A 26,468-nucleotide genomic window follows, 5' to 3' on the forward strand; every position below is an offset into this window, starting at 1 on the left:
CTATTGATCCCTTACTGCCTGTGTCTGTGTCCTTTTTGGAGCACAGGCAAGATTCCTTCAGTCACTGGGTATATACATTTGATTTGTTATTACCAAAAAAGCAGCTAGAGATATCCTACTTCCCCCTTCCTCCCACCTAGCACACATTTCCCTTTATGGAATCATTATTAGATCCAATTTGCTATGGTTCTTGAAAGGGTTGTGTTGATTTATTTTCCTTTGACACCACTCAGCATCCTTTCTGCACCATAAAGTGTCTCCTTTTATGTGTGTTATCTGCCCATAATACAGTATAAACTCTTAAGGTATTTCTGTGAAAGGACTATTGTAACTTTATATTTACCCCAATGCCTGGCACATAAGTTTTGAATGCCTTTTTATTCTTTTTAGGGAACATTTCTTCACTGGAGAGTGTATGCTACTTTTCTAAATATGTGTAAACTCTCAATATGTATTTCCATTGCTTCTATTAGGCTATCTTCTTGCTCAAATAATCTCATTCTTGGAGCCTCCTGGGGATAGCTAAAGTTCTATCTTTTCCCCTTAATATACCTAAATGGAATAGCATCAAAATGGAGGAAATAAACCCAGTGCTACTGGAAAATCTTGTGTTCTGTCTTATTTGACTTCTGTACTCAGAAAGTATCATTTAGAAATATTGATATCTATATATGTATGCATGTATGTATAAACATATAAAACTGTTTTATTTGGTTCTCTTTATCAGAAATGCATATCATCAGAAGTCTTCAACCAAAGGCAGGATGACTGTATATTGGGGACCTTGTAGGAAGGGCATTTTTGGTTTCAACTAAATAGACTCTGAGGTAACTTCCAAATCTCTTTTTTTTAAAGACAAGGAAATAAAATTGAATGAGGTTAAGTAATTTGTCCAGGGCAATAGAGTAAGGATCCAAGAAAGAAACTGAACCTGAGTTCCAGTCTTCCTGTTTGGGATTCTGGCTGCTCTATCCTTTGATGTACATTTGGAGACAGACTTCCCAGTAGAGGTGCATCCAAAAGTACTTCTGTAGGTATTGCCCCTCACTCCTGATTATTGATTTATTGGGGGAAAATAAGGAAGCAGTAATCTTTGATGATCTATCTTAATGCATATATCACTTATTTGATATTCACATTTCATGTCAAATGCCAATTTTTAATTCCTATAAACAAGGCTTTAAGTTTTCTAATTAGCTATATTTTAAAAACCAAAGCACTTAACAAAACAATTTTATTATTCAGATTTTTAAAAGAAAATTACTCTTATCTCTGGACTATTGTTTTCAAGGGTTATCTATGATGGTGCTGCTGTATGAAGAACTTTGGAGACTTTCAAGTTAATTGTAATTTATCAGGTCTTGGGTTTTTTCTGGAATGCATGGCATCACACTTATATTGTCTTACATGAATGTCACATTTTTTTCCTCTTAAAATATGTTGTCAGTCTTGGAAGAATTAGTTTTATTTTCCTTTCCATATCCTTGAAAGTTGGAAATCTGATTATGTATTACTTAAGGTATTTTATTTTTCCTTTGTGTAAACTTGCCTGTAGGGTTTTTTTTTTTTTTATCTTGTTAGGTATTAAGATGTGATGACAGCAATTTTTTCATATTCCTATACTTGTTTCATTTAAGATCTAGCAGTCCACATTTTCAATTGGTGTATGACTAACAAATAGACCAATTGGGAACTTCAAAAACAATCCTCTTTTTAAGTGGATAATAATGATTTTCATGCCTTGTAGAATTTATTTGATCTCCTAGCATAAGAACCTGTGCATTTTCTCATTAAATGGCACATAGTACTTGACAACACTGAGATGAGAAGTATTATGTACTATATTTATGTGCCTCATTTCTCCCTTGTTAAACAGTTATTTTTCCAATAAAGGGGAAAAGATTATGTGGGTAAATTGTTTCCAGGTTGAATTTGAGTTAGCCTCCACAGAATAGAAAATTTTAAAAATAACATGCAAAATTTTGTTAATTTAGAGAGATATGATCTATATCTACTTGTTATTCTCGACACCTATGTAACTCATAGCCTGTGGAATGCTTAAAAAGGTATTAGATAATGTGTAAACGACTCATACAGAATGAGTATAGAGAACATATACACACTAAGTGAGGGGGATAAAAGCATTGCAGGAATGATTCCATAGCAAGGAGAATTAAATTCTCAACTCAGTCTTTTGCATTTCATGGAAAGCACTTTATTAATTTTTTTCTTGCTTATAGAAACATGAATGTTTTGAACTTTAAGACATAACAGTAAAGTTCTTAGTCTGACTTAGAACAAGATTTTGATCATTATGCCATCATTATTTAAAAGTTCTGTGCTCTTAAAATACTTAAAGGAAAATTCTCTACTTCTCCATAATGAGTTCTTTAGGAATGAAAAAAATTTTATAAGTGTAAAGCTGCCTGTTCCTAGATACAGCAACTTAAAGTTTTCTGGGTCAGAAATTCCAAATAAAAAATGACCTTTACATTTCTAGTTCCTTTGAAAGGACTCTTGAAATGTTTTTTATCTGGTACCAAGTAGCTATTAAGGAAACAGAAACATGTGATAAGTAGAAGCTTTAGTTTTAAGTTGTAATGGATTTGGTCACCACTGAAAAACCCTCCTGAGGCAGGAAATGAACCAGACCAAACTTCATTCAGAAAGGCCTTGGCTTACTCTATAGGTTGTTGATTATGAATTATTCCATTGACTGTGCTACTAGAACCCTATGGAAGGTTCAGCTCAGTGTTTGTTATGTGTCTTGGGACAAGCAGTGAGTATCAGAGTGGAGTGAATATAAGAACAGAAATCTAGAAGGCAGACCTATATTAAGATTCCTCATCTCAGTACTTTTTTGGTCAGAGGATTTTGAGCCATACAGTGGAGTCTTTAAGAGCCTTTCTTCTAATGCTCTTAGATTTAACTTGGTGAACCTGTAAAGGGTGAAATTAAGGTTGAGACTGAAAAAAAAAATCTAAATTCAAGTGGTCGTCAAGGGAAATCCCAAATAATAAAATGCCCAAGTCAGCTGCCAAATTTTATGGTGATTTAATTGATATAGTAGAGAAGATTTTAAGGAGGAGGAAGGAAGAGGCTATTACTGGGCAGGAAAATAGGAGATCTAGAAAGTAAGGTTTTGAGTGTGAAGGAGGAAAGAATTAGCCTGACTTTCAAAGAGGCTTAGCTAAGATGCCCAAAATTGAAATCAGCTCCAAGGCAAAACTCACCACCCAACACTCCAAGATGTCAGAAAGCTTAGCACGCTGCCAGCCATAGTGTCTCTCCAGGGAAAGAGAAAGAGGCAGATACTGAAGTGCCTTATATGGACGTTTTTACATTACTTTCCTGCATCTCATCTGTACCAATGAGGACTTAGCTTGACTTAGGACAGCCCAGAGGTCTGTCCTTTTTTTGCACATATCTGTTGAAGGCCATCTCCTCAGATAATTAAATCTTGAGTTTGATGCAGACCTTTCAAAACCTTGTTCAACTGAGTAGGGTGGAGAATGCGGAATTTCCAAGACCTGATTCTATTATTCCAAGTATCATTATTGTTATTGATCAGGAAATAGCTAAATCAAATCTTCTAAAGAATGGTCTGATTAGGGTGGAATAGTTTTAAAATTCACAAACTCCAGGCCCAGGAATAGTTAAATGACTTGCCTATGGGCACCCAAGTTTCTCAAGTTCATGCTTCTATTGTATAATGCTGTCTATCACATGTGTGAACCTGACCAAACTCATTTAACCTTTCATCAATGTTTCTTCATCCACAAAATATATATTGTTGTCTTAGAGATAAGTAATTTCCTCTCAGAGTTGTTGTGGGAAAATAATTTGTAAAACTTAAAGTGCTGTGTAAATATTAATTATCCTGATTAATAACAATGGCTAATCAGGGTCAGGAATTGTTTATCTGCAGTCTTGCCAATCAAAATGTGAACTCTTTTAGGGCTGCAACCTTTTTTGTGTGTGTCCTCATCTTATAGCCCAGTGTCTGGCACATAGTGATTCTGACATATTGGGTGGTGGTTGTTATTTTTGCACACCTTAAAGAGCTAGATATATTATTATTATTATTTTATGTGAACTTACTAGTCCATATATGAGAATCAGATGCATAATCTTTAGCCTTTTAAGCACCATGCTTCAATCAGTTGCCTGAAATTTTGATAACTTTATTCTAGGATAGTCAATCAGTAGACTACTTTTTGATCTGATATTGAAATGCAGCAGAATATTGTGAAATGAGGGCTGGATTACTGGGAAGATCTGGTTTCAGTCCTTCCTTTGTCACTTACCTATGGGGCAAATCCCGTCACTTCTTGTATCCTTAATTGTTTCATCTCTAAAAGGGGGATAGTAATAGGAAGACATACCTGTTTTAATGTTTACATGAGTTAATGTCTGCAAATTCTTTCAAATGTTAAAGCCCTATAGAAATGTCAAAGCTATTATAGGGAATTCTAATATGAAATCTTAAAGAAGACTTTCACAGCATGTTTAGAAAATCTGCAGTTGATTGGAGCTTAGTATTTTGAAAAGTTCATAATTAAGAGATTAATAAAATCTTGCACTCTTCCAGGGTTTCTACACTCTGTGCACTCCAGGTACATCTGCCCTGGTAATTTCAGTATATATATGACTAAATACTCAGTTAACCTGGAAATTACGTAAACTTTAATATGCTATATCTTAACCATGTCACTTGTAGTCCATATAATTAAAGGGCACGTAAATATTTAATTTAATCAAATCAATTTATGGCAGTTAATAAATTTAAGACACCTTTGAGAAAGGATTAGGAGAATGTACAGGCATTTCAGGATCAACAAATGTTCTTTGACTAATCCAAAACAGTAAGAGGATGGGCTTCTCTGGTTACTTGTTTTTGTTTTTTTTTAAACCCTCACCTTCCAACTTGGAGTCAATACTGTGTATTGGCTCCAAGGCAGAAGAGTGGTAAGGGCTAGGCAATGGGGGTCAAGTGACTTGCCCAGGATCACACAGCTGGGAAGTGTCTGAGGCCAGATTTGAACCTAGCACCTCCCGTCTCTAGGCCTGGCTCTCAATCCATTGAGCTACCCAGCTGCCCCCCCCCCCCCCCCCCCCCGTTACTTGTTTAAAAATTTTAGTTAATGAGAAATCCTTTCCTCATTAACTGAATGAAATGAGGAAATGAAACATGAGGAATCATGTTTCAATCTCTGTTTTTGAAAATCTTTCTCATACCTTTAAGTAGATTTTCTTTCACTTTCACATTAATACCTTTTTGAGTCAAATCAGCAAGCTTTTATTAAGTGTTTACTGCATATACCTGTTCTTTAGGGAGATTAATTTGATAGCTACATGGAAGGTGGATTGGAGTCGGGATATACTTGAGGCATGAAGACCAATCATCAGCCTATTGAAATAGTGAAGAAATGATGGCCTGCACCCGGTTGGTGGCAGTGTCAGAGGAGACAAAGGGAATATAGAGGAGGAATGTTGTGAATGTAAAATCAACAAGAGTTGGCAATAGATTAGATATGGCAAATGAGAGAAAGAGTGTATGTATAAAAAAATGAAAATGACACCTAGATTTGTGAGCCTGGGTGCCTGAGATGATGGTAGTACTATTTACAGTAATAAGAGAGTTCAGCAGTGAAGAGAATTTGGAGCAAAAGATGATGAGTTTGTTTTTGGATATATTGTATTTATAATGCTTACAGAGCATCTTATTATAGCCATACAATTGACAGTTTGGAGATGCAAGTCTAGAGCTTAGGACTCTGTAAGTAAATGTTAGAACCATCATCGTAGAGATGATAACTGAATCCTGGGGAACGGATGAGATCACTGAGATAGTTTGGGAAGAAAAGAAATGAGGACCTAGAATAGGGCCCTAAGGGACACACTCAGTGAGGGTGGTGCTGGATGAAGATTCAGCAAAGGAAACTGAGAAAAGGACCAATTCAGATAAGTAGAAGGAGAACCAGGGGAGTGTATTGTCCAAAAAACCTAGGGAAAAGATAATATCATGAAGAAGAGGGTGAAGATGACAAAGGCTGTTGAGTTGTCAAGTAGAATTAGGTCATTTAATGTTTAATAATTAAGAGGTTGTTTCAAATCTTATAGTAAGTATATCAGTGTCTTCATTATGAGCAACATTTCTCATTGTATATGAGTGGAGATATAAAAATTATAGTACTATAGAATAGAATGTTAGTTTGGGTAGGGAATTTAAAAACTATGAATAAGATATTCTGAAGATGAAATTCTAAAGACTTGAATAGACAATTTTGATGAATAAAAAGGTCAGTAGTTGAAAGAAAGAGATGGTCAGGGACCTCATCCAATTTAGTTTTTAAAAAGGCTTGGGGAAAAAAAAGGAAGCAAGGTATGCCACAGTCCTTTAAAAATAGGATTGGACTTACTAAAACGCTATGTTTCTCAAGGATATTGGGGAAGAGAAGATCAAGCAAAGTATGAGGCTTCTGCTCAGGGTTGATGGAATAATGGTAACTTAGGGAAAAAAGAAGTAATTGATACTTTTAATTCTTTGCTCAGTTTTCTCTACCTGGAGAGGGTAGAACAAAAATAGTTTACAGAAGCCGATTTCCAAGAAAATTACAAACATATAAAAAAAGAGTGCTCCCAGCTATCCTTAAAGAGATCAGATCACTCAATCTAGAAAGAACTGACTGGTATGATTGCCCACTGCTAGGAATCTTAAAAAACAAAAAACCCAAACCTCTTACCTTTTGTCTTAGGATCAGTGCTGTGTATTGGTTCCAGGGCAGAAGAGTGGTAAGGGCTAGACAATGAGGATTGAGTAATTTGCCCGGGGTCATACAGTTAGGAAGTATCTGATACCAGATTTGAACCCAGGACCTCCCATCTCCAGGCCTGTCTCTTAATCTACTGAGCCACCTACCTGCCTCTGTCAGGAATCTTTAGAGACATTATAGGATTGGAGAATGGAAGTTGTTTTTAGAAAGGGGGAAACAGTGGGATCATACAATTTTAGGCAACAGAACTTGACTTTAATTCTTCATAAAATTTTCTGAGTTATTGTAGAAGGGATACTTAGAGAACATCTTTTTAAAAAGGCTAGTATGATTACAAGGAATCATCATGCCTCCATCTATAATAGGCCATATCTATCTAATCATATTTCCTTTTTATTCTAGTTCTGTTACCCTTTGTAAAGTGAAGGAATGCTGTTGATGGAATTTACCTGGACTTTAGTCAGTAAACATTTATTAAATGCTCATAATGTCCTACTACATGCCAGATACTGTATTGAGCCTGTGGGGATACACAGAAAGACAAAAGACAGTCCCTGCTCTCAAGAAGCTTAGTCTAATGAGGAAGACAGCATGCAAAGAAGCTGTAGATAGGTTAACTTAGAAATAATTAACAGAGAAAAGGCATTAGCATTAAGGGGGATTTGAAAAAAACTTTTTGCAGAAGGAGGGGACAGCTAAGACCATATACAGTGTCTTATGCCATTTGTCTGATAAAGATGGGGAATTAGGGGCTAGTCTAGTGCAATTAATAAAGTAGATTTGAAGTTAGTGAATGGCTGGACCAAAGTAGCAACTGTTGGACAGAAATGATTGTCAGACTCAGTGGCCTCTAATGGGCTCCTTTCCAGCTCTAAACACATGACCATATGATTCTACAATGGAAATCTCCAGTGACATGTGCCCTAACCTTTCTCTTCTTGCTTGTGAATTGTTTTGCATTTTTGTCAGAAATGTAGATAAAGACAGAGTTGCTCATTAAATTTCAGATGATAAAAAGCTGGGAGGGAGAATTAATACTTGGATGACAGTGTAAGGATTCAAAAAGTCCTGGATTATTTTGTAAAGAAAATTAGTAGGGATTAATGTAAAAATATTTAACTTGGATTCAAACCACTAACTGCCATATGACAAGATGGAGAGGCATGGGTAGGTGGTATTATCTGAAAAAGATTTGTGAGTTTTAAATGACTATCTGTATATAGAATCTGCTATCTATTGAAGTAATGCATCATTGACCTACACTGAGATGCAGAGCTTCCAAAGAGGAGAGGGCACCATGCTCTGCTAGGAAGACCAAATAGAGAGTTCTGTATTCATGTCAAGGTTCTATATTTTAGAGAGTGTAGCAATAAGCTGAGAGAGTATTCACAGGTTTTTGAGTTTATGCCTTAGAACTGTGTTGGCAAACCTATGGCACATGTGCCGAAGGGACTGCTCTCCTCCCCCACTCCACACACACCTGAGGACATTTCTCATATGAAATACCCCTCTGTCCAGAGGCCCAAAGGGACTGCTTCCTCTCTCCCCTGTTGGGGGTAAGGGAGTGGCTCACATGTGGTATGAGAGTTACAGTTTGGGCACTCAGTCCCTAAAAGGTTCGCCGTCACTGCCTTAGAAGAATTGAAGAAATAGGTCATGTTTAACTTGGAGAGGTTAAGTTATGAGGGAAACATTTGCTGTTTTCATATACTTAAGAGTTATTATTTGGAAAAAGAATTTACTCCAGAACACAGAACTAGGAGCAATTGGTAGTATTTTCAAGGAGTTATATTTAGATTTTATATATTGAAAAACTTTCTAACATTTAGAGCTATCCTTAAGACAATGGTTTGCCTGGGGAGGAGGGAGGATCTTCATTCACTGGAGATTTCTAAAGGCTCAGCTCTTGATAGATATGTGGTGGACTGGACTTTTCTTTCAGGTGTGGACCAATCTAATAGGCTTATTGCAAAAAGTTTGGATTTTAGCTGACTCTTGTGACAAGGAAATCACTTTAAAAGACTGATATATATTAATTTAAGGTCGCCAAGGAATTCAGCTATGTAATTCCTAAATGAAAACTCAAGTCAGCAGTCAACCTTTTATGGAGTTTTTAATTACAAACAGGAGGAAGAAAGGTTTTAGAGAGAGAGAGAGAGAGAGGAAGGGGAGAGAAGGGAATAGGGCTTAAATACCCCCTCTGTTTAGGCTGGGCCAAAAGGCCCAAGCCCTTAGATAGCTGAGGCAAAGAAAAAAGACCAGTCCCTATCACTCATGTGACCAAAATGGAGAAACAGTCTCAGGGGCCTCCACCTCCAGCCTCCTTCAGAGCAAGCTTCTCAGAGCACAACCTCTCAGAGCAAAAACTCTCCAACCCTCTCAGTCCTCAGACCCCGCTATCTTTTAGGAAACCATCCAAGTTCCCTCCCCTCAGTTCTCACATCTACCAATCACTGTCCATGTCTTCCCTGTGCCAATGGTGGCTCTAGCTTAACCCAGGACTTCCCAGAGGTCTGTGGCTTTGCACATGTCTGTTGAAGGTCATATTCTCAAATAATTAAATCTTGATCCTTTGCTGCAGCCCTTCCTAAATCCTGTTACCCTGAGTAGGGTGGAGATTGGAAGTTCCAAGACCTGGTTCTGTCATTCCAAGTATCTCTATTGTATCAATTCTAAAATCAATCATGACTCAAAGAATTTCCTGTTCTATGCTTAGGCATAGGTCAAAGCCCTTTCCATTGTTCAGCAAAAGGTTTCTGTCCTAAAGTAATCTTAAGTAGGGAGGAGAAGGACCCTCCAATGCCAAGGGGGGGGTTCACATTCCAATAGACTATCAGTAGGAAATTTTTCAAGTATGAAATTTCCCAATGGTGAAATTTTCAACATTTATAAGTCTTAAGAAATTTTAAGGTTTACACTCTTTACGGAAGCCAAGAGGCAAACATGAGAAAAGAGAGAATTCTAAGTATGAGGGACAACTCTGAGTCAGGAAATGCAATATCTTGGGTAAAAGATAGCAAGGAGGCCAATATCATTGGACTGTAAAATACATGGAGTGTGGAGAAAAATGTAAGAATACTGGAAGAGTAGGAAGAGATCAGGTTATGAAAGGTTTTAAAAGTCAAAGAATTTTATAGTTCATTCTGAAGATATTAATGAGTCACTGAACTTGATTGATTTGGGGGTGGGGGTGGACAGGGGTGATCAGATTGGACCTGTGCTTTTAGGAAGATCACTTTGACAACTGAAGTAGGAAGAAACTTGAGGCAGGGAACCCTGGACTATTTCAATAGTTGAGGCATGAGATGATGAGGCCATGCACCAGGGCAGTGGGACATGTCAGAGGAAAGGACTATATAGGAACCAGGGATTGGCAAAACAGATTGAGTGAGAGAGGAGTTAAAGATGACTGAAGTTGGAAGAGACTTTCACAGGTAAATCCAGGGAAGTTGGAATTCAAATAGAAATGAATTACATCTAGAAGGATCCCTGCAGGCCATATATTAATTTAGTTTTAAAATGTAATGTTATCCTTATGCCTCCTATTGTTATTGTTCATTATTGTTTCACATTTACATTTTAATCTGGCTTCGGAGTACTCGGGGGTGTTGTGAACTTTGTGAACCTGGTGTTTCATACCTCCTCTGGGTTAATGAGCTTGCCCATTACAGGCAGTAGCTCTCATTGAACTTGGAGATGGGAAACCAGGTCTTCCTGACATTCACTCTAGAACTTTCTATTTTAAAGAACTTCTAAAAGACTCAAATATATGTTTTTGCTAACATGGGCCATTGCCCTGTCATTTGATCTTTTTAATATTTAGGTAAAACACAAAGTCAACCAAGTATTCATCATCAGCCTCCCCTTCTCCCCCAAAGTTTTGTGCTCTTTTACATGAAAATGAACTTTGTCTAGTCATCTAGGTATCAAAAATACCAACAGTTTTCTTTATTGATTTGCAAGAGACATTTAGTTATCATTACTTAAATTTCATTTAAAAGGATATAAGGTGAATACTTTGTGTGTCTGTGTTCCCTGAAAGAATTCATGTTGGGACAGTGTTCCACGTGAATAAAAGTATCCATCTGTGCCTATTAGTATTAGTTCTAATTGCCATAGGAGTAAAAGATGCAATTTGAAGAACTAATTATTATTTTTAAGAAGTGGGAAAAATCTTATTTTTCTTGATAAAATATTGGTTTTCTAATGTAGAATTCTAATTATGTATCTTTAAAAAGTCCATCTTTTTGACCCTTGCTAAATTAAACACTTGATGTTTCTCAACATGATGCTTGAAAGATTAGCTAACATGCTCTCCACATTCAGAGAAATACATTTTAAAGGGTATGATTATACTTGTGGAACCTTCAATGAGCTCTAGGTTTGAGGTAGTTTTCTGACTGGACCTATAAGCTTCTAAACGTGTGATGAAAAGTCCCTGAAGATGATTGTTTGATAAGAGTCCTCACATTTCCATTGAGTCTACATTTCATTTTTTTTTAAGTGCAAAATCATAGTTGGCCATACCTTTTTTTTCCTCTTCTCCTTAACAGTAAAAGCTGTTTCAGTATATGCTGAAAATAAAAAGTGAAACCTTGAACTCAAAGGGATTGCTTGGTTTAATGAATTCATTAAAAAGAAGTATTGGATTGTTTGACTTGTGGCCCATCTGACTGTATTTTGGTCAGTTTCCTGAAAAAATATGACTTGAAACTCTTAATGTAAAGCACATGTTTTGCAATGCTGAGGAATGCACTTTAATTCTGATCTTTTGATATAGTATGCAATTTCTCAGAATTCTCAACTTCATATTTTAACTCAAATAAGAATAAACTTGAAAACTACTTCAAAGCAATACTTCATGATAAATTCCATTTCCAAGAGAAAATAATGTTATGGCAAACTCAGTAAGTCTAAAAAATTAAGACAAATGAAATATCTTTCTACTTCACTAGCAAAGAACTATGGGGACACATTTTTCTGTTTATGAATCTGATATGTGGCATTGTAGTTCAGCTGTTATGCAGAAATTCAGAGAAATCATATCAATATTTATTCCCATGACAGTTTCCATCATTTATTTTTCACTTGGCATAAAATGATTATTTTTGAACAATTTTGCTCTTTAAACTAGGCAGATTTTTTCTTCCTGTTCCATATTTTTCACATGAATTCTTAGCTATCTATAAATTACTCCTAAAAGCAAAATTTGCCTTAGAAATTTAAAAATGGTCTTGTTGACTAATATAGTTCATTTCTTCCTTCACATTGAATCCTTCTATGTAGTCACTAATGGAAGCAGCTGTGAAATGTGACAAGGGTTTCATAATCTGTTAAGTATGTTGTGTAAAATACATAATACGTTGGAGGCAATAATGTGCAGATTATTGTAGTAATAAAAAAAAGCTTATAAATCTAGTGAAGGAGGGTGAAATTTGACACTTTTGTTGGTGCTTTGTGATTTGCAAGGATTGGCATTGTAGGTAGCATGGACTTTGTCTTCTTGCTGTGTTCAAAGAGGCTATTCATTGATTTCTGTCAAAAAGAAAAGCATTTTTTTTAACCTAAAAAGAGAAACAGTCTCTTAGGGTTCCTGCATTATGAAGATCTGTTCCCAAGCAGTTGCTCTTTCTTTGGGAGAGTAGCTGCCAGAGGTGAGCAGAGCTCTTATGTGCTTCATTTGGCTTGTGATGCAATGGAACATTTGGATCAGGAACAGATTCCAAATTTCATATGGCGATATTCACCTCTCTGCAGCCCCTATGTATTTTATATAATCAGCTGTTTTGGGAGCATTTTATTTTTCAATTTAATAAAGCCTTGCTTAATGCTTTGTCTGCTTAATGTTTGTTTTTATGTTTTAGGAGGGTTTGTTTTCTTTTAATTGTGATTTTCGTGGTCTTCATATGGAGTTCCCTACATGGAAGCTCCTAGTTCCCAATCAGATCTTTAATTTAGAGCTCTAAAAAGCTGCCTAGGGCACTGAAGGATTAGGTGACTTACCTAGAATTACACTATCATTATTGGTCAGAGATGAGAATTTTAACTGAAGGAGCCCTGACTTGGAAGCTAGCCTTTGTCTTTTATTATTAGAAATGGTGAAAACTATGATTAAAATATAACTCTGAAAAATAAACATTATCTATTCTGTGTAGAAGCATTTTGGTATAGTGAAGTCTTGTATAAAGCTTGTTTTATATGCTGACCAGGGCAAAGTATGGCGAGACCCTCTATTCTTTATTCCTACATGCACTAATTTTCTTAATATAGCTGAAGATGCAATAATTGTATCATACTTTTGATGCATAGGTCTTGTCCAAGAAAACCCACAGGTCTTACTTAGATAAACTATTACCTAGCTAGGCCTCCCCAATCTTGCACTTGTGAAGTTTTCTTTTAAATCCAAGTATAAGACTAGACAATAGAAATCAATGTAATTTAAAAGAATTTAATGTAATGTTCTAGCCTGGCCATTTGTCTTGTCTTGTCTTGTCGTGTCGTGTCGTGTCGTGTCGTGTCGTGTCGTGTCTTGTCTTGTCTTGTCTTGTCTTGTCTTGTCTTGTCTTGTCTTGTCTTGTCTTGTCTTGTCGTGTCGTGTCGTGTCGTGTCGTGTCGTGTCGTGTCGTGTCGTGTCGTGTCGTGTCGTGTCGTGTCGTGTCTTGTCTTGTCTTGTCTTGTCTTGTCTTGTCTTGTCTTGTCTTGTCTTGTCTTGTCTTGTGCCTTGTCTTGTGCCTTGTCTTATCTTGTCTTGTCTTGTGCCTTGTCTTGTCTTGTCTTGTCTTGTCTTGTCTTGTCTTGTCTTGTCTTGTCTTGTCTTGTCTTGTGTCTTGTCCTGTCCTGTCCTGTCCTGTCCTGCCCTGCCCTGAATGTATGTATGTCCATCTAGCCTTCTGTCCCTCCATCCATCCATCCATCCTACCTTTAGTGTGTTGCCTCACAGTTTTGTGTCATCTGTTAAGACAAATAGTCTGCAATCTTTACTTTTGACCAAGTAATTTATAAACATGATGAACCCATCTATCCACCATTCATTGATTAATTCATGTTTTTTCAAGAATATCAATGTGAGACTTTCAATCATCTTATAAAGTCCAGGTAAATGATTTCTGTTATCTAGTCATTTAGCACCAATGAGATTAGAAGCTGGATCTGGTGTAGGAACTGGTTACAACTTTTTAAAGTTGAGACTTGCCTGGGGTCACACAGCCAGTTTGGGTCAAAGGTCTTGGACACTGTCTTCCTATCTTTGAAGCTGGTTCTGTAGCCACTGCTCCACACTACCGTTTATACCAATTTCCGTAATTGTCAAAAAGGAAAATGTTATTATGGCACAAACTGTCTTTTGGAGGCCTTATTTACTCTTACTACTTTTCTAGATGTTCATTAGCCATTCTTTTATTGAGACTGTTTTATATTTAGCTAGTTTTTTTATTCATTGTCATAGCCAGATAATAGTAATTATTATTATCTAGTGATAAGTCTTCTGGTGATGAGATTCTCTCATGTGTTTTCCCAGACTTTAAGCTGGTGTTCAGAAAGCAGTCATGATCTATTGCTTGGGACTACTCTAGGTTGTCCTATCTATCTCTCTCTGTTCCTCTCTCTGCTTCTATGGAAATGGATAGAAGAAATGATATTAATGCTAATTATATAAAATCTCCTAAGGCAATTTAATTGATGTAAATCTATTCCCCTAAGAAGAACCAAAGAGCCCCATAACTAACTGCTTTACTTGAGATGAAAAGAGCCTAAAAATTTCCTTATTCAGCAAACATTTGACTGACTTGACAGGTGGAGAGATTTAGCAACCTATGGTGACATCATCTGAGAGTATAGACAGATTTGTAAAAGCTTTTGTAGCTCAGTGATGGCAGATCATGAGCAGTATAACCTTGTACAACTCGTACAACAAGTAGAAGTGGTAGGAGGGAATCCCCTTTAAAGAATGCTTGGGGAAACAGGATTATAATCATCATTCTATAGAGGCCAATTAAGGTCCCTACCTTTTATTTTGCAGATCAACAAGTATTTATTAAGCAATTACTATATAATGGCTTATGCTTGTCAAGAAATGACAGGAGAGGCAGCTAGTTGGTTCAGTGGATTGAGATCCAGACCCAGAGACGGGAGGTCCTGGGTTCAAATATGGCCTCAGACATTTCCTAGCTGTGTGACCCTAGGCAAGTCTTTTAACCCCCATTGCCCAGCCCTTACCACTCTTCTGTCTTGAAACAATAGACAGAATTGATTCTTTGACAGAAGGGAAGGGTTTAAAAGAAAAAAGAAAAGAATGGAGGTCAGCCAGTGCAGAGGCATGGGGATGAAAGATGGACTATTTTATTTAAGGAACTGCATGTAGATACAATGTATAATTCAATGTAGAATGTAGAGTTTCTGAAGGGGAGAAAAGCTCAACACTGGATAGATAGGTTAAGGACAGGCTCTGAAATTTTTAAATGTTAAAACAGAGGAGTTTATATTTGATCTTATAAGATAATAAAAAAACTTTGTTAGAGTTGCGACAGTATTAGTGGAAAGAAAGGGACAGGTACCTTAGGTGGATAAAAATGTCTGAGATGGATTTGATTCTGAGTCTTCTTGACTCCAAGCTCAGTGTCCAAACAAAGTCATCTTGAGTATACTTAATGATGGACTTGGAAGAATGACAGCACAGAGATGAAATATGGAAAAGATCTATTAAGACCTCTTTTACAAAAATATCAATGTTGCTAGAGTATTCACACTTGGACTCTAATATTACAAACTTGGATTCATTTCCAGAAGAAATGGAAATGATTTTCAAGAGGACTCAATATGCAGAGAGGATGTTCATGCTGGAAGTGACAATTTGAGGGCATTGAGGCATTGACTTTTTAAGGTATCTGAAAAAGGGGAAGATACCAAAGACGTGGAAAAACTCAAAAGTCCTTATTGCTACTATAATAAAGAGACCATTACTAAATCCTGGCTTGTATACCTTCTTTTCCATTTATATAATATTTTTTGTGACTAATCTGCATACCATCAAGGATGAAGATCATGTAACCTTTTGCATGACATATTCTGTAGAGGGCCACATATTCCCCATCACAGAATTGATTGAAAGAAAGAAAAAATATAAGCATCCATTCTAATAATTGTTGACTCTTTACAAGTATTAGTTTCATTGTAACAAAGTGCTGCCTTAAAGGTTTTCCTTCAACAAGATATTCCCTATGCATATATAAAATTATGCAAGATATTCCAATCCAAATAACTTCATTTGTCCCTTTTGTCATTAACATTTTAAGCAAGGCAGAAAAAAGAGGGATACATACTTGTCAAAGGTGTTTGCAGTTTGTAATGGAGGAAAGGTACAGAATCTAAGTCCTCCGTATGTTCCTTTTTCCATATACTGTTGGGTTAATTACATCATACTGTGGAGTATTGCAGAGCCTCCTGGAAGAGATTCATAATCATTCAAAAGAGTTGGACCTTATTTATCCATAACAAATGGATACATATAATGGTGTTTGAATTTGAATAAAAGGTTAAATGGAGGCAAATTTTTGAGTAAGATAACGTGTATTAGCAGGGTCATGCTACCTGTCAGTAAATGGGTTGGTGACTTGGCTTCCATTTATGCCAGAGACAGACAGCCCCTTTTATTTATTTTTTTAAAAATTTATTAAAACCCTCACCTTTTGTCTTGGAATCAATACCATGTATTGGTTCCAAGGCAGAAGAGTGGTAAGGGCTAGGCAATGGGGGTCAAGTGACTTGTTCAGGGTCACACAGCTGGGAAGTGTCTGAGGCCAGATTTGAACCTAGGACCTCCCATCTCTAGGCTTGGTTCTCAATTCACTCAGCTACCCAGCTACCCAGCTGCCCCCAGACAGCTCCTTTTTTAATGGGTTTTGTGGAGTATAGAACAAAGAATAGAACAGGGTAGATGATATCATGGAATTAAGGGCAAAATGACTGGTTACAAAGCTGAGACACAGGGAAAAATATGATTGATTGAAAGTTTAGTAATGGGGACTAGCCACAACCCAAACCTCTCATGAGACTAAGAAGTACCCATTGTTGGGAGTCTAGATGTGAGATAGCAGGCCAGACTTTTGGACAGCAAACTTGACAACATTGAAGGATAACTTGGTGTACTATAGATATCAGGTTCAAACTCCCTTGCTTTCTCACACATTCCTCAGGGTTAGCAAAATTCCTTTAGGTAAGAATAGATCAGTGATTAGCAGGAGAGCTGGATTTCTAAATTTAACTCATTACAGACTAGCTGGATCCTGAACTAAGTTCAGAGACAAAGAGCCATTACTTAAGCAGGTACAGGACAAAAGCAGTTACAGAACAAAATCAATTAATTATAAATAGGATCGATAAATAAGTGATGCAGGAACAATCTTAATCTCACTGTTGTCCACACTACATATTTAACATGCCAATGTGAGGTTATAATTCCTGTATTATAGGTCATAGGGTCCATCCATATATTGGACAGATACTGCAGATGGAAAATGAGTAGAACCTACCGCTGCTTGGGAATAAGAGATCCTTTGTGAAATTGCAAAGATCTTTTAGTGACTCCTGAAATTGTTTGTGTTTTTTTTTTAAACTCCTACCTTCCATTTTACAATCAATACTGAATATCAGTTCCAAGACAGAAGAATGGGAAGGGTTAGGCAATGGGGGTTAAGTGATTTACCTAGGGTGATGCAGCTAGGAAGTCTGTGGTCACATTTGAACCCAAAACCTTGCATCTCCAGGACTGGGTTTATCCAGCTGCACCTCTCCGGTCTTTTAAATGTCACTATTCTTCTGTTAATATTGGCTAGTGGTGAGTTATGAAACATGACATCTTCTGAGAACAGAAATTGAGATTTGCCCACAGAGAGATGTATATAATAAGCTGCAACACATGAAGGAAAATGAAAGAGATGTAACATAAAGTATATAATTAAAGATGGTACAATAGAAAAGGAGATCTTTGAAGCTAAAAATTTTAACATGTTTTAGATACCAATGGATGAAGTTTATTTAAAAATGTAATTAATATTTTGGTACCATTCATAACATTTATTTGAAAAAAATTTTTGCTTTGCTGTCATAAAGACAAAATATCAATCTCATTTAGATTTGGGAGAAAAATGACTATGAATGAGATAACTACTTTAAGAAATGTTTTGTCAAAAAATGCCAAGAACTTTTATTTCAATAATATAGTTATTTTATTATACACATTAAACACATAAGTGCATAATATGAATAATTAGTATATAACATAGCATTAATATTACATGTAATTACTATCTTGACAATAATAACTAAATAAATACCTATATGTTACAGTATATTTTAAAATTATGTTAATGGCTTAATTTTGTTGGAATAAAATTAGAGCTAAGAAAACTCCCTGTGTAACTTTGTTTTGTGAAAAATGTAGGGGTCATAATTTTTTCTTAGAAAGGGAAGTGTTACTACATAAAAATTTAAAAACTCTGCATTGACTTCTTATTCTGTTTTAGTCATACCTCATTTATTCCTTTATAGTCATTGAAGAATTAGGGTTGTAATTATTTGCTCTTCAGGTTTTTGTTTCTAATGAACTTCTGGTTATCTTTACTGCTGTTCTTTCTACCACATTTTAGCCATTCTTTGCTATCTAGGTTGGTGGGCTTTTCAGTTTTAAGATCTTTTTTATTAGATTTACATGACTTTCAGGGAAACACATCATTCCTGATCTTTGTAAGATGAATTTGGTGACTTGCTAGGCACCTTTATTCCTATATATTAAAATGAAATCCATGGGTCCAAATCCTGTTCTCTGATGACATCTCCTATACCAGTTTTATCTTGGGAATTCCCTTTAGCGCCACTAAGATAGTCAATAAACATTTATTAGGTGTTTACTAGGTGCCAGACCTTGTACAATCTTCAATCTTTCCAAAATTTTGTAATTTTTGCCATTGTTTTCTGAGTTCCATCTGACATTATTTGTGTCCAAGTCATTAGAAGTGAGTAGTGGTCATTTCTTTATTTTTTTTTTTAAATTTAAACTCTTAACTTCTGTTTTTGAATCTGATATTAAATACTGGTTCCAAGACAGAAGAGCAGTAAGGAATAGACAACTGGAGTTAAATGACTTGCTCAGATCATACAGCCAAGAAGTGTCTAAGGTCAAATTTGAACCCAGGACTTCATGTCTCCTGGCCTGCGTCTCTATCCACTGAGCCTCCTAGTTGCCCCTAGTCATTGATTCTTTGTATATGTTGTGTTCTAGAACTACCATTTAACTTTTATTTTGTCTTTTAAAATCACTGTGGAATATTATTTACCCAGTTGCTTACAGTTTGATTGTAATTACCTTAAGTTTTAAGATTTTACTAATTAAATGTTGCCATAGTTTTATTAGAAGGATTTGACTTTCTAGATATTGAACTCTCCTCTTCAATATGTTCTAAATATGTAATAAGAAGTACATTTGTTGAAATCCTTTGTTTATTCACTCTGTGCATTGGAATCATCACTGAAGCAGTCATGTAGGGAGGTTAGATTGTAGCCTATAATCCTTCCTAAATGAGGCTTAATGGGAATTGGCAAGTGTATCTCATACACTGCCTTAGAGCTTTGCTGGCCTTGGTTCAGTCTTGCTTTACAAATGGTGCAATTTCATTCTCATCACATTTTCCTCAGTCAGTGGGGCAGATTTCATTTGTGAGGAAGAGCAGGTTACTTAGTATTCTCTCTCTCTCTCTCTCTCTCTCTCTCTCTCTCTCTCTCTCTCTCTCTCTCTCTCTCTCTCTCTCTCTCCATTCCTCCCTCCCTACCTCCCTCCCTCCCTCTCTTCCTCTCTCTCTCTGTCTCTCTCCCACTCTCCCATCCACTCCCTTGGCCCCCCATGTACACAGAGTTTACAGTCCACTTAAGGGAATCTTTTCAGACATTATAAAAAAAGGACTCATGTCTACATTAATAGAATGTTGCACAAGTTTAAGAAATTAACTGAACTTTGTGTGAAGTGGAACAATTTTGATCAAATAGTCATATCATGTGGAAGAAAGTTTTTAATTTAAAGGTGTTTTTTTTTCCATTGAAAAGTAGCTAAAAGTTCTTAGTAGAGATAAGCATTGTATATGTAAGCACTGAATTGTTCAGTCATCATGGCACTGTGCTGTAGTCAGCATTCAGCCCTTTGATATTTGGTGTTTGAAAATCAAACCTCATTCTTGGTTTGATTTTTGTTTTGTTTTATGGGCATTTGTGCTTTTATATATTTTCGTACTTGAACTCAGCTGTAGAGATTAAAGGGGTATGCTTGAGAACATTCTTCTTTGCTCATTCTCTTATTCCTAGAATCTCTCTTCCTAACTGTCCTAACCATCTCTGCCCATTTACAGGCTGCCTTTTTTCATCAGAACCCAACTTAAATGCTATGATGTTCTTCTGGTGGCAGTAGTCTTCCATATGCAATCTCCTGCAACTACTAGAATTCCAAAGAAGTGTATATTTTTGAGGAAGGCTTAATTAGTTAAAATAAAAATGGAGGCAGCTAGGTGGGTCAGTGGATTGAGAGCCAGGCATGGAGTTGGGAGGTCTTAGGTTCAAATCTGGCCTTAGGCACTTCTTTGCTTTTTATTTTTTTGTTTGTTTGTTTTGTTAAAATCCTTACCTTCCATCTTGGAATCAGTAATGTGTATTGGTTCCAAGGCACAAGAGTGGTAAGGGCTAAGCAAGGGGGGTCAAGTGACTTGTCCAGGGTCACACAGCTGAGAAGTGTCTGAGGCCAAATTTGAACCTAGGCTCTCCCATCTCTAGGCCTGGCTCTCAATCCACTGAGCTACCCAGCTGCCCCCACTTCTTTTCTTTTTGACCCTAGGCAAGGGACTTGACACCCATTAACTAGGCCTCACTGTTCTTTTGACTTGGAACCAATACACAGTATTGATTCTAAAATGGAAGGTAAAGGTTAAAAAATTAAAAGAAGTGTTTTTCTTGATCAATTAAAATTGGGAGAAATTACAATTTAAATTAAAAAACGATATGAAAGCCTATATTATAGGACTAAAAAGGGCAAGAGGAAATGTAATAGGTATATATGAAAAGGCTTATATTTGGGTTCAAAAATTATTTTCACAATAATACTTAATGTTTATACAATGCTCTAAGATTTACAAAGCATTTTACAAATATCTTGTTGGATACTCAGTACAACTGTGTGAGGTAGGTATTATTGTTATCCTCGTTTTATGAATGAGAAAATGGAGGTAGAGGTAGACTTGCCCAGGGTCACACAACTAGTAAGGGTCAAAAGCAGGATTTGAATTCAGTTCTTTATGACTCCCAGGCCTAGTTATCTCTATACTGCATCTTTTAGCCCTACAAGTTGAGGGAAGCATCGATAATCTGACCTTTGCCTGAAAAAAAAAATCTCTTTGAGTTTTAATGACCTGCTGGTTCAGTATGAATCAGTGGTATGTTATGATAATCAAAAATGCAAATTCAATCTTAGGTTGCAATGAGAATCCCAGTGCCCCAAGAAAAAAAAGATAATAGTTCTTTTGCTTCTAGTCAGACTGCTTTGGGAATATTGTGGTGGTAATTTTTAACAGTTGAAGAATGATTCTTTCAGAATAAGAGAACTTGGGTTCATTTTTTAACCCTGCTGTCAACCTTTTATGTGAATCTGTGCCAGTCACTGGCATCAGTTTTCTTGTCTGTAAAATGTAGATATTGGATTAGGTGTCTTCTAGTGTTCTCTCTCTGTCTGTCTGTGTCCCCTCCCTTCCCCCCACTTTCATATCACATAGCTAGGAAGTATCTAGGGCCAGATTTGAACCTAGGACCTCCTATCTTTATGACTGACTGTGCTTCTTGACTGCCCTTCAACTCTATATTTCTTTAAAAAAATGTTTTTATTCAAAGATCTTTTATTTCCCCAATTATATGTAAGATCATTTTTCAGTATACATTTTCCCAAAATTATAAGATCCAAATTATCTTCCTCTCTTCCCTCATTTCAGAGATGGTACACAATTTGATCTGGATTATACATCATGCAAAACATACCTTCATATTGGTCATTGCTATAAGAGTATTCATATGAAACCAAACCCCAAATAAAACTGAAAATAAACCAATGAGAAAAATAGTATGCTTTTTTTTTTTAAAGCTGCATCTAACTGGAACAGTTCTTTCTCTGGAGGTGGATCACATTCTTTGTCATAAGTCCCTCAGGATTGTCCCAGATCATTGTATTGCTAAAAGTAGCTAAGTCTTTCAGAGTTGATCATAATAGGATATTGCTATTATTGTGTGTAATCTTCTCCCAGTTGTTTATTTTGCTTTGAATCAGTTTATATGGATCCTTTCTGCTTTTTCTGAAATCATCTTGCTTATTTCTTATAGCACAAAAGTATTCCATTACCAACATATACAATTTGCTTAGCCATTTCCCAATTGATGGACATCCCATCAATTCCAATTCTTTGCCACCACAAAAAGCAACTATTTCTAATCCTATGATGTTGATAAATTGGAGAGCATCTGAGAAACCCAGACAGGATTGTGAAGAGCCCTGTGTTCATGTCACATTAAAATGTTGAATTTCAGTTAAGTATCAAATTGTATTGAAAGGAATGTCTAAGAATTTAAATTATTCACTGCTATTTCATGAGACTTTTACCTTTTGTTTCTGTTTATCTTGTCTTTACTTACTCTATGTCTGGAAGTCTCTTTTATGTTTTTTTGTATTCATTGATTTCATAAAAAATGCTGCCCCCTTTGGCTGAATCACACGATTAGGCAGGATTATTTTGGTTTTGTCTTTGTATTCCCTATACCTAGCACAGTGCCTGGCATACAATAGCTCTGGGATAAATTCTTTTTGATCTATTTGGTTTGGAGAAAAGTCTCATGGATAATATGATAGAAGGCTTGAAGTATTTGGCTATCAGAAGAGGGCTTGGAATGATGATGTTTGATCTCAGAGAAAACAACCAGGAATAATAGGTGAGACTTTATAAGAGGCAGATTTAAGCATGATGCAAAGAGAATTTTCTTGGAATTGGAGTTGCTCTTTAGTAAGGAATAGGTTGATTTGGAAGAAGGGAGTTACTCTTTTTTGGAGATATTTAAATAAAGGCTACAAAACTACTGTTTGTGTATGTTGTGGGGATTTTTTTAGTGAGGTAGTGGTGTGCATTGGCCTGGTTGCCTGCTCTAAGGTTTTGTGATATTGTATTGTTCTAGACCTCCCAGATTTTTAGTGCAGTGCTCGTCTTGCTGCTTGCCTTAAACATTATTCTCTTATTTTCCTGCATGATGCCCCTCTTTATATGATTTTATATTTATTTAATATTTAATATGGATTTAAAAAATCTTGCTAGTTCTGGACTACTTCCACTTTCCTGATTAATAGTTATAGAACCTTTTCTGATCTATTTAAATTGCTTATTGGAAAACAACTTTTTTCTTTTTTAAACCCAAAATTTCTGCATTGGAACACTAAATATCCAGTTCAAGGCAGAAGAATGGTAAGGGCAAGGCAATTAGAGTTAAGTGATTTGCTAGGAAATGTCTGAGGCCAGAGTTGAACTCCAGTCTTCCCATCTCTAGGCCTGGCTCTCTATCCACTGAACCACCTAGCTGGCCCTTGTAGTATTACTTTCAATTCTTTTATGTCAATTTCTGCTTCCTTAGAAGATGTTGGGATGATACTTAAAATAATATTCCTTATTGGCAAGCTAAACAAAACATTGAAATTGATTTCTGCTTCCAATATGGAATAGAAGGATTGAATTTTAGAGCTAGAAAGTATATTCTCTTTCAACCCACTGACTTTTATAGATGAGCATCCTGAGGTAGGGTGGTATAGGCTTCAGAAAGATTCCCTGTTTGCACAACTAGTCAGTGGCCCAGTTGGCAGTAGAATCCAGGTGCCATAGCCAGGGCTCTTTCTTGTCTATCATGAAACTATATTTTATTCTCTCTCTGATCATATTTTATTGGTCTCTTTCATCCTCTTCCCTACCTGAGAGGGGCTTCTTCTCCAATGGTCTCCAACTTTCTGCTCTCTGTTTTCTCTCTGCACTTCCTCCTTTGCCAGTTTAAGAATCCCAGCATCTCCCAGCTGGCTGGTATCCCAGAGACCATTTAATCTAGCCCAGACATGAACAAGAAGCTGTTACAATATTCCTGGCAAGTGATGGTCTTGCAACATGTGATTGAACATCTGTAGTAAAAGGGAGCACACTACCCATTGAGCTTTAGGGTAACTCAAGTTGTTAGGAAGTTTTTTCTTATATAGTCTAAATTTATGTATTTCTCATCCACTCTCATGGCTTCAAATATCACCATAATGCATGACTCTAAAATACTTTTGCCCATGCTAATGTCTCTTTAATTCCAGGCCTACCTTTAAAACTGCCTACAGTGCTTTTCTGCCTGTATTTACTATCTATACCTCAAACTTAATTATTTTAGCACTGAAATCATCCTTTTTCCTCTGTCACCTACATTTTTGCTAATTTTCCCTTTTAAATTGATGGTATCATCAATCTTCTTATTCACCCAATTTTAAATCTTAAGAACCAGCTTTTTGTGTTTACTCTCCTTCTTTCCTTACAGGTAACTTACCTATAGTTTAGTATGTCTTCACAGTTTCCCTCAGGTTCTTTCCTCCTTCCATATCCTAGGGCTATTGCTCTGGTACAGGCAATTCTCATTGTTTGGCGTGACTATTGTAATAGCTTCCTAACTGATCACTCTGGGATCAATCTTTCCCCCTTTCAGTTTACTTTTCACCTTGTAGGAAATTTAATCTTTATAATTTACAGATATAATCATGTTATTTCTATTTAAAAATCTTTAATGGCTCCTATTACTTTCAGGGTAAAACACAAAGTTTTGCTATCATTGATTTAAAAGTCTAACTTCAGTTGAACACCCCCCCCCCCATCCCCGCCCCTGGAATAATTCTTCCCACTACCTTTCATGTACTCCACATTCCATCAATCTGCAATGTTAAAATCCAGACCTTATCTTGAGCTTTGAGTTCTTCTGTCATAGTTCATCCTTTCTTGACAAAGCCTCTTAAAATCCCTATATTCCTTAAAACATAGTTAAATCAGTCAAGCACTTAAGTGCTTAAAGTTATAGTGCTAGGCACAGGGGATATAAATATAGAAGCAAAACATTCCCTGTCCTAACAGATCCTGTATTCTATCCAGGCAGATACTATATACATATATAGATGTATACAAAAATAGTTTTGGGGGGGAATGGGGGAGGAGTGCATTAGCATCTCATGGAGATCAGGAAAGGCTTCATTTAGAAGGAAGCCCTTGATCTGAGTCACAAAGGAGACTTCCGATCTAAGAGGTAGAGGTAAGGATAGTGTGCATCATCCTTTGATCTGAGAGATAGCAAGTGTAAACCCTAGAGATTGAAAAGTGTTCTCCAAAGGACAAATAGGAAGAAGGTCAGGTGATTGAACTATGAGGGAAGATGGGGGTGTAATAAGGCAGGAACATTTGGTTCAGACCAGGGTATGAAGGACTTTAACTGCTAAACAGAGGAATATATATATATATATATATATATATATATTTAATCTTGGAGGTAATAAGGATCTGATAGTTTATAGAGAAATGTGACATGGTTAGACATGTGCAAGTACTTTAAAAAAATGAAATCATTGATTAAGAAAAAATTCAGCTCAAATCCTGCAATATCCTTCTGTAGCTTCATTTCTTTGTCAGACAGATTTGAATTCGGGTAGATGAATTTTCCTGACTCTAGGCCTGACACTCTCATCTCTAGGTTTAGATAATCTCCCTCTTATTCTTTTATCTCCTTCCACTTTGGACCTTTTCTTTGGATCCTTATGACATTTATTTGTGAGCATGACTTGTCAGATTCTTTGAGGGTGAACAGTGACTGACTCATTTTTAGTTCTCTCTTTAGTTAGAATGGATAGTCTCAGAGCTTTGAATTTTGAATCCAGGTGTTTTAATCATTGTTTGTTGGAATGAATTCTGCTGCTTATCCCTGAGAATAGCGCTTGTCTTTTTCCTCTAGTTGAATGATTCCACACTTGTTGTGAGTCCTAAAATATGATTTTATTGTGCGTAATAAAGGACAAAGAGATGGAAGGAATAAAAAAACCACAGTGCTAGTAAATGGCCCTTCACCCCAGTTCTTATATTTGAGACTCTGGGGAAGGAAGAGAATTCAGCTTCTTTTATGGTCTCTCAAGATTCTGGAAATGTATTTCTCTCAGCATCTCCCATAGATTAGTACCTTCTCCTCAGGATGCCAACATATCTTTGCCAGTTGGAGGGAGAGAGATCCTTTTTTCTGTTTTTTAGGTTTTTAACTTTGAAAAAGCTCTGCCAACCTTGCCATTGGGTTCACTCACTGGGATCTCCACATGTTTTGTGGATGAATGTTATCAGAGCCTTCTAGTTTCTAGCCTTTAAGTGATCACAAATTGATTTAGTTGATTGAATTCATTCAATTAAAAATAGCTTCTCTGACAGCTCCAAGGTCCTAGCTAAAAGGTAGGTGTTTAAATGGTGTAGTCTTTTATGTCTGCTACCATCTCTAGCACTCAACTGCTTGATGAATGGAAGGATGATGTTTGAGTCTATGATGTCCATAACCAAAAGGGAATTGTGATCCAGAATTAATATAGTATTG

The 26,468-nt window shown here is 36.4% G+C and overlaps 1 protein-coding gene across 6 annotated transcripts in view; it reads left to right on the plus strand.

The window, feature by feature from the left end:
* MED13L (mediator complex subunit 13L) overlaps nucleotides 1-26,468 on the plus strand; it is a 446,607-nt gene that overhangs the window by 134,789 nt on the left and 285,350 nt on the right. The gene's annotated exons all lie outside the window — the stretch shown is intronic.

The sequence above is a fragment of the Monodelphis domestica genome, chromosome 3 (genome assembly GCF_027887165.1).
Source record: "Monodelphis domestica isolate mMonDom1 chromosome 3, mMonDom1.pri, whole genome shotgun sequence".
NCBI lineage: Eukaryota > Metazoa > Chordata > Mammalia > Didelphimorphia > Didelphidae > Monodelphis > Monodelphis domestica.